Source organism: Dermacentor silvarum, chromosome 3 (assembly GCF_013339745.2).
Source record: "Dermacentor silvarum isolate Dsil-2018 chromosome 3, BIME_Dsil_1.4, whole genome shotgun sequence".
In the NCBI taxonomy this organism is placed as follows: domain Eukaryota; kingdom Metazoa; phylum Arthropoda; class Arachnida; order Ixodida; family Ixodidae; genus Dermacentor; species Dermacentor silvarum.
This window is the reverse complement of record NC_051156.1, coordinates 167,415,431-167,430,416: the sequence shown is the minus strand read 5'-3', so window position 1 is coordinate 167,430,416 and position 14,986 is coordinate 167,415,431. Positions and strand designations below refer to the sequence as shown.

The following is a 14,986-nucleotide window of genomic DNA, read 5'->3' as shown; positions in this document are numbered from 1 at the left end:
ATCGACCTACAAATTCGGTTAGATTCGCATTAATAAGAAATAATGAAATGAAAGCGAGCGAGCGAGCGAAAAGACAACTCAGCGCCGATCGTAGCCGAGCCCACATCTTAGGCGTTACACATCTTCCGCGTTAAGCCACAAGCGCTCGGCTAGAGTGCTTACAGGGTGTGCAGGGATGTTAAGAACATCCGCGAATACCGCATTATTGTCAGGTTATGTAATTGCGGCATCTTGTGCCAACCAGAGAGTCCGGATAGTAGCCCTCTGCGTCAAGCACAGCTGACAAAATGGCCGATTCGTCGATATAGCAATTCATGTTAGATTTCAAGGCACTCTCCTAGGGCGGGACTTTGAATAGCCAGACTCGGTTCATTTTTCAAGCGAAGCTTGTGTTGCCTCACAATTGGTGGTGGTGGTGTCACGCTAAAAAATCCCGGCTGCTCCCAGAGTGGAGCAGGTGCGGGGAAAGCTGCGGCGGCGCCGAATCACGTGACGCGCGCCCAATCAGGGTCGTCTGGTGCGTCGCAGGGAGGGAAAGGGGGTTGGTGCGCGCTCCGCCGGGCTTCCCTTGCCCTATAGATCAGTCTCGATGCCCCCATGACAAGGCACTGCGTGGTGCGTGTCGCCGAGGAGCAGGCTACGTTTGAGCAACGGTGCCGGGAACACGCTCGGGAAAGGGCTGGTCGTCGACCTGTCGATTCTAGCGTGAGGGCTTCGGAAGCCCAGGAGAAACGTCGGCAAAGAGCCGCGACCCCGAGTTGTGGGAGCGCGATGGAGGCCAAACGTCAGCGAAGAGCTGCCGACCCTGAGTTTAGGGCAAACGAAGCAGAATGCCTGCGACAGCGTCGTCTTGCCACCAAGCTTCGCTTACACCCATTTCCTCGACAGGAGAAGGGCTCTGAATTTTTTTTTTTTTCAATTTCAATCCTCAGTCAAACATAGCGCCCTCTAGGAAGGCGAATCGACCCCCTCGTTCTTTTTTCTTTCTTTCTTTTCTTTTTTTCTTGTTTCTTTTTGCGTCCACAAAAGTGCACAATTAGGTTGACACAAAAGCGCTTTTTGCGTCAACTTGTGGTGTCAAAATTGACTTGCGTGACGAATATCGTTCCTGACGGCATTACTGCCACGCTTTGGCGGCATTCTCACGTGGCTCTCGACGATTGTCTATTCTGTCTTCCGACGTGCTTTCTAAGTTCGAATATCAGCAATAATTGACAGCCGTGAAGGCGTAAACGCTTTGTACCTCCTGATTTGCACCGCTTTACGAAATCATCCGGCTATAGGCTTACTTTCGCTTGTTACCTGCCGAGCAAGGAAAAGCGACGCGGACGACGATGGCGGGTACGAGGCACTCGACGTCTACATCTGCCGCGCGCCGGTCCAAAATGTGGATTCTGCTACCGCGAGCGTACTGTCGTCCTTCGCTTCAGCATCGAGGTCGCTATGCGGCGACGCATGGGAGAAGCATTGGTCGGTCGTCTTTGACAGCGGCGAAGACGTGGTGTACACATGTGACGCAGACATGACACAGACGCGATACGTATAAGTACTGGAAGAAGCGGACCGTCTTCGAGGAGACGTTCGCGCACTAGGTAAGCTCGACAGTTGAAAAAAAAAAGGAAAGAAAGGAAAATGCCCTGAAGAATGGATTGCAACTCTCGCTCAGAATTTGGACAGTTGCAGTTTCACATTATATGTGAAGTGGTGTGATTGTTTCTTTTCCGGCTAGCATATAGTAGATGTCTAAATTGTCTTCATATTTTGAACAGTACGTAGATTCATGTAGGAAAGAAACACAAGATAGGGCGCGCATGGCCGCGCGCGGCCGCGCAATACGCAGTTGCTGCCGAAGTACACGTCACCCCCCCCCCCCCCACACACACTCCCTCCCGTCCCTCCGGAACCTAGCGCGCGACGGAAGACTGCTCGCTTCCTCCCCGCTTTCCTCCCTTGCGCGCGCGAGATTAAGCCGCGATTGTCCGTTCCCCTCGCCAGCTTTCACTCGCACATACAGCATATGGCGCGGCGATGGTGTTATCGCCCTTGTACTTTATACGCAATATCACGGCGAAGCCGACGGCAAAAGTGCGCCTGAAATATATTGTGAGTTTAAAGAAATGGGAGACCGAAGTTTACAAATCTGTCCCTCTGCATCAAAAACAGATATCGCCGTTCTGTAAGCTGCATATGTTAGAGCACCTAAAGCGAACAAATATGATATATAAATTTTACAGCTTACATGGATTTGTTTAAGTGTTTGCAAGATATTTGTAAAAATCATACTCGCATAAGAACAATATGTTGAACAGCGGTGTATAATACATAAATTTTGTCCCCTTTAGATGTACTATTAGATGCAATTTGCAGAATTGTGATATCTTCCTGTAATGCTGAGTTACAAGAGTTGTAAACTTGATAGCGTCGTTTGCTGAAAAGCTTCCTTTTTGACAATTTTTAAGAAAATTTTGATGGCGTATTTCAGAAAGCTGCCTCGAACAGTCACTGTATTTTAACTTTTTCCTTTTAAATACAACGAACCTCATCCAATTTGGTGTAGCGGTTGTCGATAAAACATTTCTCCTTTCCCATGTAACCTAAAGGTAGGAGCCCCCGTCCCCGAGCTAACGCTTGTCGCGGCACACCGTATTGACTTAGTAGAGACGCGTCATGTGTGAGTCATGTGCGAGTCGGGCTCCTCTCTCGCGTTTCCCTTGATACCGTGGCGGGATGCGGCGCTGACATCGAAGCACGCTGTGTACAGTATACCTGATCAAGCAGGCTGGGTGACTGATGATGATGATGATGATGAAGCCTTTCACGCCTGTGGCTCCTACCCACGGAGGGGGATTGGCCAAGAAATGGGTGGATTATTCCAAATTAATATGGAGGATACATTTCCGAATATCTATGAAATTAGTATTGAACAGCGTGGAGTTATATGTTAAAGTAAATCAAGAAAGTCATATCGAATGAGTAATCAATAATTTGAAAGTACAAAAAAAGGATAGAATTTAGCAGGGTATTCGTTTGGAGTCTGTAAGGAACGTTTGGACGGCGAACTATTTGTCACGGCCCCGTTTCAAAGGGGATGCCACTAAATCATCATCATCACCTATTTTCGTGATGATGATGATGATTTAGTGGCATCCTCTTTGAAACACGACGGTGACAAATAGTCACCTGCTTGAATTAATCAGGTATGCTATACATATCTTTATCTAGCATTTTTGTATACATCTCCTTAATTGTTTACAGCGAAGCTGTTAAGAGCCAGTTCCGCAGGATCGTGTCCGCGTGTAGAACAAAACTATCATGGTCAGCATTGGCGCGGACGTCGTCATCTTCTTCCCCAGCTGGCTCGTTGGCGCCACTCGGTTTGCGCTCGTGCCACTGCTCCCGCGTTCGTCGTCGTCATCTGCTTCCACAGCTGGCTGCGTTTCCGCGCTAATCATTCCAGCTTAGAATTTCACTTCTGCCGTCGCGGTGGGGGGCCGCGTTTACGGGGTATGAGCCATTGCTTAAGGGAGTACGAGCCGTTCACGAACAACTTACAACGTGTACTAACGCGTTTGAGCAACGCCGCCACGAACGCGCTCTGGAAAGGGCTCGTCGCCGACGTGCCGATTCTAGCGTGAGAGCTTCCGAAGCCCAGGAGAAACGTCGGCAAAGAGCCGCCGACCCCGAGTTGCGGGAGCGCGATGTGGAAGCGAAATGTCAAGCGTCGTCTTGCCCTCCAGGAACCCGACAACGGTTGTGCACGCCTCGGCAACGCTAGCGCCAACTTCCCCGGTGCGACGGCCTGGCTTCAACGTGAGTTTCTCGACCGGAACGTTCATGATAGACATGCTCGGTTGGGTGATGCCCAACGACGATACGCCCATCCTCATCGTGGGAGCAATATTCACTACAGCAGACCCACTATATAGTCACAGCTTCGCTGGTTTCCATCTTCATAGTAGTGGAAGGGCTCTAAATTTCTTTTTTTCCTCAAATTTTACCTCGTACCGTTACCTATGACTGTAACAGATCCGGCCGTATCAATCTCTTCCCTGCTTTTCTTCCGCCAATACTCTACGTCTCTTGTTTCTTTCGACTGCTGACCCGTTGATGCTGCCGTCCACTTTAAATCCAAGCGCTTCTGGGTACGTTACCCTCGGTTCTCACTGGGTGAAGCCCTTCACATTCAATTAGGATCTGCTGAGTGGTGTCCGTTTTTTTGCTGCAGCGTACACATGCCTCATCTAGTTCCGAATATTTCCCCCGTTATGTTTTTGTCCTTAGGCAACCGGCTCGAGCCTCAAATAGCAAAGCACTGCCCTTTATGTTATCGTACAGATTATCCCTCCTAATTTGTTTCTTATCGGAGGTCGAGCCCCTCGGGGTCGACCTCTGCACCGTCTAGTGGCGCCGCGATGTCCGCGCCTGACCGCGGGTGTGAATGTATATTCAGACGATATTGTTTGAGTACATATGACGTGAGTTTGATGGCCGCCCAGTATTGGATAAATAATAAATGATGTATTTGTCATTGAAGAGCGGCACGTGTACCCACCCAGTGACCCAAGTTGGTATGAAACAGGTTTATTGAAGAGCCGCACATACATTTTTAAGTTTTACGGAATTCTTAAAAAAATGCCTGTTGCAGATAACATAGTTTAGACCTTGAGCTGCATTAGTCTGAGAGGTGGGCAATACTTGCACGAGCACTCGAAACAAATATTCAACTAATTAACAAAAATTCACCAATTAACTTCATAATTAATTAATTTATTGCGCATATTGCAATTTACGAATTGTAGCCGGTGAGCTTACAATACGAATCCACTTGAAATTAATTTCCGGGATGGCACCAGTTTCGAGACGTTATTTCCCAAAGTATGGGATGAAATACATGGGCGTACCAATTACTTTTGTGCTTCAGCGCTCAAAAGAGTGTTTTCATTAAAAATGTTGCAGCTTCACCCGAAAGGTGAAGCATCAATTGCGATAGCAACTTAGTAGGGAGCTATACGGAATAAGGATAGTAGTTTTATCAGCTGTATAAACTTGGGCATGCGGCAAGACCAGCAACGCGCAGAACTGTTGTCGACGCCGTCGCCGTTTTGCCCGCGTTCGCACCGAACGCGCGCGGCGTTGGTGACTGTTGCCGGTGCCTCTGGGGGCGGCTCGCAGGTATTTCGACGAGATCAGAACGGGACACTCGTCGACCAGCGTAGGAAGTCTTTACCACCTTCTTGCCTCGCAACGTTTTTTTTTTTTTTTTTTATGTACAAATAGGCATTTGGTGCCGCAACTAAACGTCGCCTCCCCTCCCTCCCGTGAAAGCGCGCGTCCCTTGCGCGCTTTCACTTGCACACACAGCATACGGCGCGCGGCGACGATTTCATTGTCGTTGACGTCATACGGAACCTCACGGCGACGGTGACGCCCGTTCACCAATACCCCAAGTTCACCAAGGAGGAGTAGGGCTCGCTTCTGCGTAGCCCCGCTCTATATAGACAATCAAATCCTGGCTGTCCGGCGTGCCCGCGACCGGGCCGGTGGGCTAGACCTGCCGGTCCCGGCGTGGGAATAGCCGGGTGCACGACGAGTTCGCGTCCTCGCCGGACCTCCAATAAAGTTATTTCACTCACTCACTACACCAGAGGGAGCTGAGCAAAGAAATGAATGTCCCTCTACATGTGCATCCACTAATGCCTCCAACAAGGATGTTGCCACCGTGGCTGTGGCAAATGATAGAATGCGACACGTAATTTGTCGAAGTTACTAAGCACGCTCCAGAGGGACACATCCGAATACACTTCCGAGAACTTCAATTAAAGTATACACATGCCCAGAATTTCATACTGACGCCTCAAAGTCCCATGCTGGCATGTCTTATGCAGCGTTTGGTCCATCTTTCTCAGAATCTGATGCTTTGCACCCTGAAACAAGTACGTATCTCTTCTGCGGAGGTATATGCATTAATGTCGGCTGTTAAACATATCAGGAAAACCAACCTACAAAAGGCCATCATATTCACTGACTCCTTTAGTGTAGTAAGTTTTTTAATGTCATTCCGCAAACATAGAAATCCCATAGTCAAAGAGCTTTATTCATTTCTATGCACCGCGTACATATCTAACCAGCTTGTCGTGATCTGCTGGGTGCCCAGCCACAGATCGAGGCATCGAAAGGAACATGCTGGCAGACCAGATGGCTACATCTATTGCAGGGAAAGCGAGTAACACTTCCATATCTGTCCCTATGACAGTCTTGAAGCCTTTCCGCGCAGAAAAATTGGGACATACTGGCAGTGAATGTGGGACACTGAAACGTCGAATAAGCTTCATTTAATTAAGCCTTGATTGGGAAACTGGCGACCATCAACAAAAATACGGCGAACTGAAGTAATTCTATGTCTACTTAGGATAGGCCACACCTACGGGACCCACTCTTACTTACTCTGTGGTGGTGAACCTCCCATCTGCGTTAAATGTGAAGAAACGTTGACCGTACTCCTACATGTCCTGGTGGAGTGCCGCGAATCAGACGCAGAAAGAAAAAAGCACCTCGCTTACCGACAGAATATACCTCTCTATCCGGCAATATTCCTTCATGTGGACTCATTATTCAGTAGCAAATCACTTTTTAACTATTTAAATGACGTTCATTCATTGCAAGTTATCAGCCCGATGAATTCGTAGCATACCCTCTCAACAGAGGCTACTGCTGCGATCGCCAGCATTTGTTTGGCACGTGCCTCCAAAACCTTGCATCCAAGGTTTTTGACGAGGCAGCAGTGCTACTGGCACATACATATTTTATTATACAATCCTTTCATGTTTCTATGATCACAAGAGACTTCACAAGTTATTGTCATAATTTTAATATATTTATATTTCACGCACTCTACAGCGACTATATTTTAGGCACATATACAGCCGTTTCATCTATGCTTTGCACTACATTGTTCTATTGCAGTCAGACATAGGCTTATCTACCGGGGGGAAGTGACCCCCACTTTCAAAAGTGGGCGGGGGGAGGCAAACTGTGCCATTTGCCCCCCCCCCCCCCCCCACACACGCACACACACACACACACTTTTGATAGCGGGCACTATCGGCAACACACTGGCTAAAACTACTGCAGCTGGGGCCAACTTTTCTTTCAGCATAGCGGCCACGTAAGGACTAAATTTCACTACTTATCGCCTGCTTCTTCAGCGAGGATTCTATGTCGTACCTTGCCGCGACGCGCGGCCGCAGACAAAGCGCGGCCTGGCACGCTTTGCTTCTCCGCGGTGAGAACCGCCCGAGGGATGCTTTCGCGCATTGCACTGCACATTGCGGAAGAGGCTACCGCCAAGGAGTTCCCGCTAAAGCAAGTTTCAGCTTGCGCCGCTTGCATCATCCCAGGCGACTTAGTGGCGTCATGCTAAGTAAGTGAGGGGAGAACGGTGCAGAGATTTCTCTCCTGCTCACGCCCTCTCCACAAGTGCTCCCCTCGCTCGCCTCCCCACATGCTGGGTCGGCAGCGCTTGAGTGAACAAAGGACAACGCTGGATTGCGGCTGTTATTTTTGGTGAGCGCTAGACATGCTGAGTTGTCCTAGGCTCTTGCACTGGCGCCTCTCTCTGTAACACCTACCGCCGAGGCAGGTACGTATACCGTGTTTTAGTCATATTAGGTGCTCCAACTGACGTTAGCCAAACTGTTAGACCAATATATATATATATATATATATATATATATATATATAGGTACGTATACCGTGTTTTAGTCATATTAGGTGCTCCAACTGACGTTCGCCAAACTGTTAGACCAATATATATATATATATATATATATATATATAGTGCAAGACGCGACTCTAACATCTACAGCGTTCGGTCCTCTGACGACCGAGCACCGCACGTCTTATAAACGTATTTGGCACCGCGTTCTTTGCTACTTCTTTTTCGTTAAACAGCTTTGCTAACGTTAGGTGGTACACACGTTATAATTATGGGCATTCGCATAGTGTAGTATAGATTAAGAATCGTGTGTAGACTAGCCCACATTGGAATCGGTAAAATTGGCTCGGCTTATACAGGTTGAAGAACCGTGGGTCGGAATCTATACATACATTTCACCGTTTTGACAGGACGCAGAAGGAAACTGGAGCGAAAATCTCGTACTAGAATCATATTACTATATGGTTTTATCTGTTTAATTTGGTGAAGTGTAATTTTTTCTGAACGGAAACCTATAAATTTGTGAGGTTTTGTGGACTACGTATCTTTACGGTGCCTGTTTACTCTCACTTAAAGAAGTAATTATTAGTTATAAAACGATTGACCATGTACACATGCAGTATAATATGTATTGTGGATTTAATATATATATATATATATATATATATATATATATATATATATATATAACTGCACTGATACGACAACGTTGCTCGATCCGGTGTCTGCAAAACTGCGAGAAACAGCCAACGGCCGCTATATCTTCAGGCACTGAATTTCAGTGAGCGCTGTTGCGCACTAAAAAAATAAATGTGAAATTTTAAAGCGTTCCTTTACTTACAAAACACGCATATTATACGACTTTATTACATGTCAACCGCATCATAACGTGTAGGTTGTCGCATTACATTTGAAAAATTTATTCGGCGCCTTCCCAAAAGTGCTGGTAGAAAGTAACCCTGGACATTGAACCATGCGGAATCGCAGACATGTACCAAGTGCTCTCCGAAAATTCTAATGTTACGTGTGCGACTGCACTATTTTTTTTTTCCGTTTCTTTAGCATCATGCGGAAGGTGCTACACTCTAGGAATTCCGTGAGTTGGCGAGCGTACTTCTACAGCGATAAAAACAGTTACAGGCCACATCAGTGTTCCTGTGGTGATTTGAGCGACTGATATGGCAAAAATTGCTCGCTCCAGTAGCTCTATAGTTGCTCTTGACGCTGAAGTATGAAAGGGCCTTCAAAGAGTTCATACTGACGCGCGCTAACTGCATTAGATTTTACTTAATGCACAATTCAAACAATAAGTTAACTAGTCGCTTGACTGCGTCTGTCCATGCAATGCGAATATTCACTCAAGAACGGCTTCGGCTGGGTCATCAAATGTAAAAGGACGTCCAGATATCTCTGACATTGAGCATCATCGACCGCTTAAGACAACGAAGTTCCCGCAGGCGAATGGGCGTAGTTGTCGTTGAATGGTTCACCACTTTCAACTGGCTGCACTACGACCAGGAACGCGACTGCGTGCTATGCTTTCACTGTATAAGTGCATTTCACATCGCAACGAGTCGGTACCTCGAGAGTCAGGAAATGGCTTTTTTAGCCACGGGGTTTCGTAATTGGAAGAAAGCAACCGAGAAGTTCAAATCTCATGAGAATAGCGTTTTTTATCGGTAATCTGCAGAAATCATTGTCGAACGGCAACAAGGCGCTCCGGTGATATCCCAACTCGTTGAGCACAATATGTCCGAGCAGAGAAAAGCCAGAAGAGTTCTACTTGTAATTATGAGTTCACTGAAGTATCTGGCACGTACAGGCCAGATAGGTACAGGCCCGTTTGGTATACAGGGTCACGGTGCGGACGTTGGGAACCTTATCTCATTATTGGAAGAGAGAGCAAACGACGTTCCAGATCTGGAACGTCGTTTCTCAGGAAGCAAAAGTCGGCTACAAGCCTTCCTGACTCGGCTTGACCCAGCTTGAGACGGCTAGTGCTAAGTTAAGCTCCAAATTAGACGTCTTCTGTATAGCTTATATGTCTAGTCTTGAAGACTTCTGGTGTAAGACCAGGTGGAGACGTACAGGCTCTGGTACACGTTTTTAAAGTCAATCTCCAAGTCTTGCAAGCAAAACTCGCGCACATTTTTACTACCAGCTTGCAACGATTCCTTCCACAGCACCATCAGTGGAATGATTACATCGTTATGGCATCGTCATATAACAGCTCTCCGCACAAAACAGTGTATTACCAGCGTACTGCAAGGTTTATGCTCGAGCCGATTTCGCATAGGCCGCTAGTTAGACGGTTACAGCGCGCGTACCAAGTATCAGCCAATGAGGAAGGTACCTTCCTCCATGGCCAATTCAAACCTACCGCGTCAGCTCAAACTGAAAGCCGGGCCATAGTTTCGTGTGCCCGTGATGGCAATACAACAAAACCTTTCAATAAAATGTGTACCGTTATTACGCAATTCGTAAAAGCTTTAATAAAACATTTTGAACGAAGTTTCACAGGCTAGTATAACATGGTGCGGCGCAACAGTTGGTGCGCTACTATGGCTTGGCCGCTTCCAACGCTAGCTCCCGCGCCTGCCATGCTGCCGTGCATTGTCTCCGTTCGCGCTTGCCGTGTCACGCATGGCCGCGCGCCCGCACTTTGCAAAGGATTCAACGGGTCGGTTTCGTGTGCACATCGCATTCTCTGTGTGTTCCTGCGTTGATGGCTCAGCTTCGTTTTGGTAAGTGGTTAAAGTTTTTCTCTCTTTTGAAAGCTCTGTCACACGATTGTAGCACCATGACCCTCTTGGTTGATTGTTTCTCATGCAACGGCTGTTGTTTCGAATTTCCTCGCGGCACGTCCGATGTCACGGACACTATATATAAGCTCGTCAGGTTGGGATTACATTTTGGTTGGTGTGGGATCATTCACGGCCGTTAGCATCGACTGACCGTGCTAAAATTGTTACATCGGGAACCACTTCTCGCGGAGTCGCCGCCTAGTTTCCTCGTGGTCGAAAGTTGCGAATTTTTTAAGCTGGTGCTGTAATTATATAAACGCGAGCTATGCCGCTTATTGACTTATATTACTTCGTTGATGGTCTTAGAACTGCATCACTATGCGAATAATATATCTGCGTCCCCGACTGATTGCGTCGAGATGTAAGCACGTGCGTTTTATATACGTCCGCTGCATTCAGTTTGTGAAGAACAAATGCAAAGCAACAACAGCTTGATTTGGGCGAGTTGGTAAATACTGAATAACGTAGGTACAGCGCAACAACTTTTGTAAGGAAACGGAGACAGGAAACAACGCTATACCTGCGTTATGTAGTACGCTGTACCAGCGTTTTCCTGTCTAATTGTTTCCTTCCAAAAATTGTTGCGCTGTACCTACGTTATCCAAAAGCAAAGCGGCGCACAAAAACAAAATGAGACTTTGTGCGAACTCCCTTGTTGCCCATTGTATAAGATACGCTTTGATTCATTTTTGTAGTACCCAAGGCCTTGAACAGCAAAGTATGACAGCCTGCCCAATGCAAGCACTTCTATGGATGAATGCTACCCGTAGTGCAGTGAGGCCATGATTTCAGCAAAGAATACCAACCACGGTGACATAATCTTGAGCCAGGTTGCACCTCAGATAGGGAATGATGGCACTAGTTCCCAAAAGCTTGGATGGGACTTGAAGTACTTACAACGAGCAGAGCAGGATCGAACATGTGCAGCTATATAGGAGTATACTCATGCATGTAGAAGTTGCGGCCTGCAACATGTTATTAGCTACCGTCCAAGCTGTCAAAGTGTGCATGGCTCTTGTCTATCTTTTTTAGGTGCTTTCAGACATTCACGTACTAATCACAGACATGGGAAGACTATAAGACGTCAAGATGAAAGGCTCCTAGCAGCTCTCGGTGTTCCCAACGAAACTGGCAGAATGGCAGTGGCTGATTACAAGCTGCCTTTGGTGAACAAAGAAACCGTGACCACATTAGAATCCGAGCAGAGCTCCAATCCTGCATGCTGATGACACCTTGTAAGTAAAAGCTTTATGAATTGACTACATGAGCACATTTTTATAATAACTCGTGCCAGGTGTAACTAATGCCTTTTATATGCATGTTAAATTGACTTCATTGTTTTATTCAAATTGTGTGGCTTCATGTTTTTGAGTTGTATACGCAGTAGTTTCAGTTAATACTTTTTTATACTATGGCTGTTTACATCTTGGCAGTTTTTGTGTGTAAATATTGCTGCAGTAATTTCTCTGGAATGCATAATCATCTAGTGTCATTTGCTGTTCTGCCTTACCTTTTCTGGGGATTTCATACCCGCCTTCATGCAGCCACTGTAATATCCACAGTGTGTATATTTGGTGTTTTCGGCTTTGAATCCCTTTTGTTCTCTTCCAAATTTTTTTTTTCAGACACAACGGCTCTCTGTTATGGGGGGCTGGTACTTAAGAAGCTTTACTGCGGGCATCCTACCCACGATTTTCAGACAGTTTGGGTGGAAACTTAAGCTAGACTCTAGGCCAGCGGCGGAAAAAGAGCTTCAGTGACGTGCATGTCTACAGTGTCATGGAAGGTAAGTTTAGAGGGCTGCTGTTTGACTGGGCATAAGTGCAGTGACTCTTACTCACAAAATACATGCTGTTTTGAATGAAAAAAATAAATAAAAACATGAACACATTTGAAAAAAATATCATCCATCCAGTGTAGCTAAGTCGGGTGGACATCTTTTTCTTTTATAAGCCTTCCTCCCCCTTGCAGTTCCATAGAACTTATGTTCCACAAATTTTATTTATGAGTTGCAGATCTGTTCGTATGTAGCAATGGTTCGGATATCAGCCACAACTGCTGATACCGTGTACACGTGCTACTTGCACTGTTTGACTAGATGGTTTGGTATTCCAGAAGCTATTCATAACAATACCACGTGGGAAAATGTGATGACCGATGCCATTCGCCAAGCAGCAACTGCCTGGTTGAAGAATTGCAGTTTGCGAGCGGATAAAAAGCCAGCACGTTACATTAAGCTTAGTGTTCAGGTAGTTTTTATATAGAAATTTAAGATATACTTACGTTTTTAACTGAGTCAGCATCATGTAGCATGTTTACATCTTATTAAAATCGACTGTTGGTTCTATATCAGAAGTGCATGGTATGGGATTAACATTTTGTCTTGGCGTTCTAAACTCTACTTATATCAGTCTGTTCTCAATCACCAGATAACTTCCAACGACCATCTATGCATGATGTTGTGACATCATGCTTTACTGTGGCCATAGGGAAACTTGTATACATTCTGAAGAATTTTACTTTAGACAATAAATTCTGGGAACCCGAAGTAGAGTTGGCGTTCAGGGCCACTTGCTTACATGATGCAGTGTAAAAGAAAGATATAAATATTTACTTCCAGGCAGCAAAAGGACACTGGAGATGCTTTAGGTGAACGTGAAAAGGCATTTTAAATTATAGAATGAATTATACCTGTCTTCTGGCACTATGCTTATGCCTGCAGATTTTATGTGTTGTATTTGTTTCTTTTATGCCATTGTTCAGTCTTGTGAGGACAGCCACTGAAAGGCCACGCTTAAAACAAGTATAACTATGCATCATGAGTGCATCAGTCCTATAATGTTTAAAAGTGGTGTGCGCATTACATGCCCTTAACAGTAGTCACCGAGAGAAAACAAAGTGTATTCGCAAACTTTTCTAATATGTATAGATTATTTCTTAGTCATGTTTATGCTAAGCATTTGGCTTTTACTGGCCTTACTATAAATGAGTCTGGTCTTTTTTCCCTTTTTTTGACTGGCGCAGATGCTTCAAAGGATACTGGACCTGCCGCCAGCTGACATGCCTTTCTTCCTCCTTAGTTCTGTTAAGATGTGGGTTCAGTTTTTCTAGACATGCAATCCATAATATATGCAGTCTAGTCAATCAGTGCACGGCATTACATGCCATTCATTTCCTATGTATATATTTAGTCACAATCAAAGCAGGACAACACATGTACATAATTTGCAAGAATAAAATTTTGTTTTTTGCTAATTTTGCTGCCACTTAAACATTGTTATGAAATGCTGGCTATAGAAGAGGCATTTTACAAGATGTCTTTTCAATGTGCCTCATTCAACACCCTTGTGTGCTGCATGAATTTTGCTTGTGTTAGCAGTATACCCAAATTAATTGTGCGCTACTGCAGATCACTGGTACTGCTATTGTTTTCTTGGAACCAGTGGTGCGATTCAGGATTTCTAGGAAATGTACATATATTGAGTGCGACTGGCTTTAACTTCAAAATAAAAACACGCAAAGCTACTAAGCTGAAAAAAGTTCAGTATTATGTGCTAAATGCATACTTTTCCAAAGGCATAAATATTAAAGGCTGCATAGATTCCATAGTTTGGTAATGAAATCTGTCAAGGTATAATAGTGAGAGCCCATCTGTGACATGCAAACATGTATACATACATATGCCAACAATGTCATTTATGCACTGAAATAACATTCTTCCGAAATGAATAGACTCGCAAGAACATTAATACACTTTGCAAGTGAACAGCACTAGAAATTGCATGTCGCACACGGCCTCTCAACATTATACCTTCACAGATTTTATTACAAACTGTGAAATCTATGTGGCTCCTTTTAATATTTATGCCTTTGCAAAAGCATGAATTTAGACCATTATACTGAACTTTTTCAGCTTAGTAGCTTTGGTGTGTTTTAGTTTTGAAGTTAAAGCTAGTCACATTCAATATATCTACATTTCCTAGAAAGCCTGAATCACAAGACTGGTTAGAAGCAAAGCATATCAGGACCAGCGATCTGCATTAGTGCATGGTTAACATATGCATTAGTTAACCTTTTTTTTGCAAGGTGGATTGCATAATTTCTCCGGCAAGCAAAATAATCCTTTATACAAAAGTTCTACAGATAGTCTAACGAACAGCTTGCCAAGACTTCCCCAAGACGAATACGGAGGGAGCATTAGCTTGGCTTCAGGAGTGCTTGTGGAGTTCTAAGGCTATTACTCGGCTTGTAGAAGCCGGATAGTAGACAACCTCTTGGCTTGAACAAGCCCAAATGTAGACGTCTTCTAGATGGGTTTGTGCTACCTGGGATCGAGTTAAAAGCGTGGCTAAAGCGTCGCGACAACTGGTTGGCGCCGTCCATCCAAAATGAAATACTTGAAATACAGGCTCATATGGTGCAACGAGACATCGTTGACGAGATCAAAAGATCCCCATTCTACGCAATT

The 14,986-nt window shown here is 45.3% G+C and overlaps 1 long non-coding RNA gene across 3 annotated transcripts; it reads left to right on the top strand.

The window, feature by feature from the left end:
• The first annotated feature begins 9,653 nt into the window (after positions 1–9,653).
• LOC119444112 (uncharacterized) lies at positions 9,654–13,773 on the top strand. 3 transcript variants are annotated; one of them, XR_007466097.1, is made up of 3 exons: positions 9,654–10,458; positions 11,551–12,304; positions 13,543–13,773. It is a non-coding gene; the product is annotated as an uncharacterized LOC119444112 (long non-coding RNA). The 3 variants fall into 3 exon arrangements; XR_007466096.1 differs by having other exon boundaries at positions 9,654–11,753; positions 12,144–12,304; XR_007466095.1 differs by having other exon boundaries at positions 9,654–12,304.
• Positions 13,774–14,986: the final 1,213 nt, after the last annotated feature.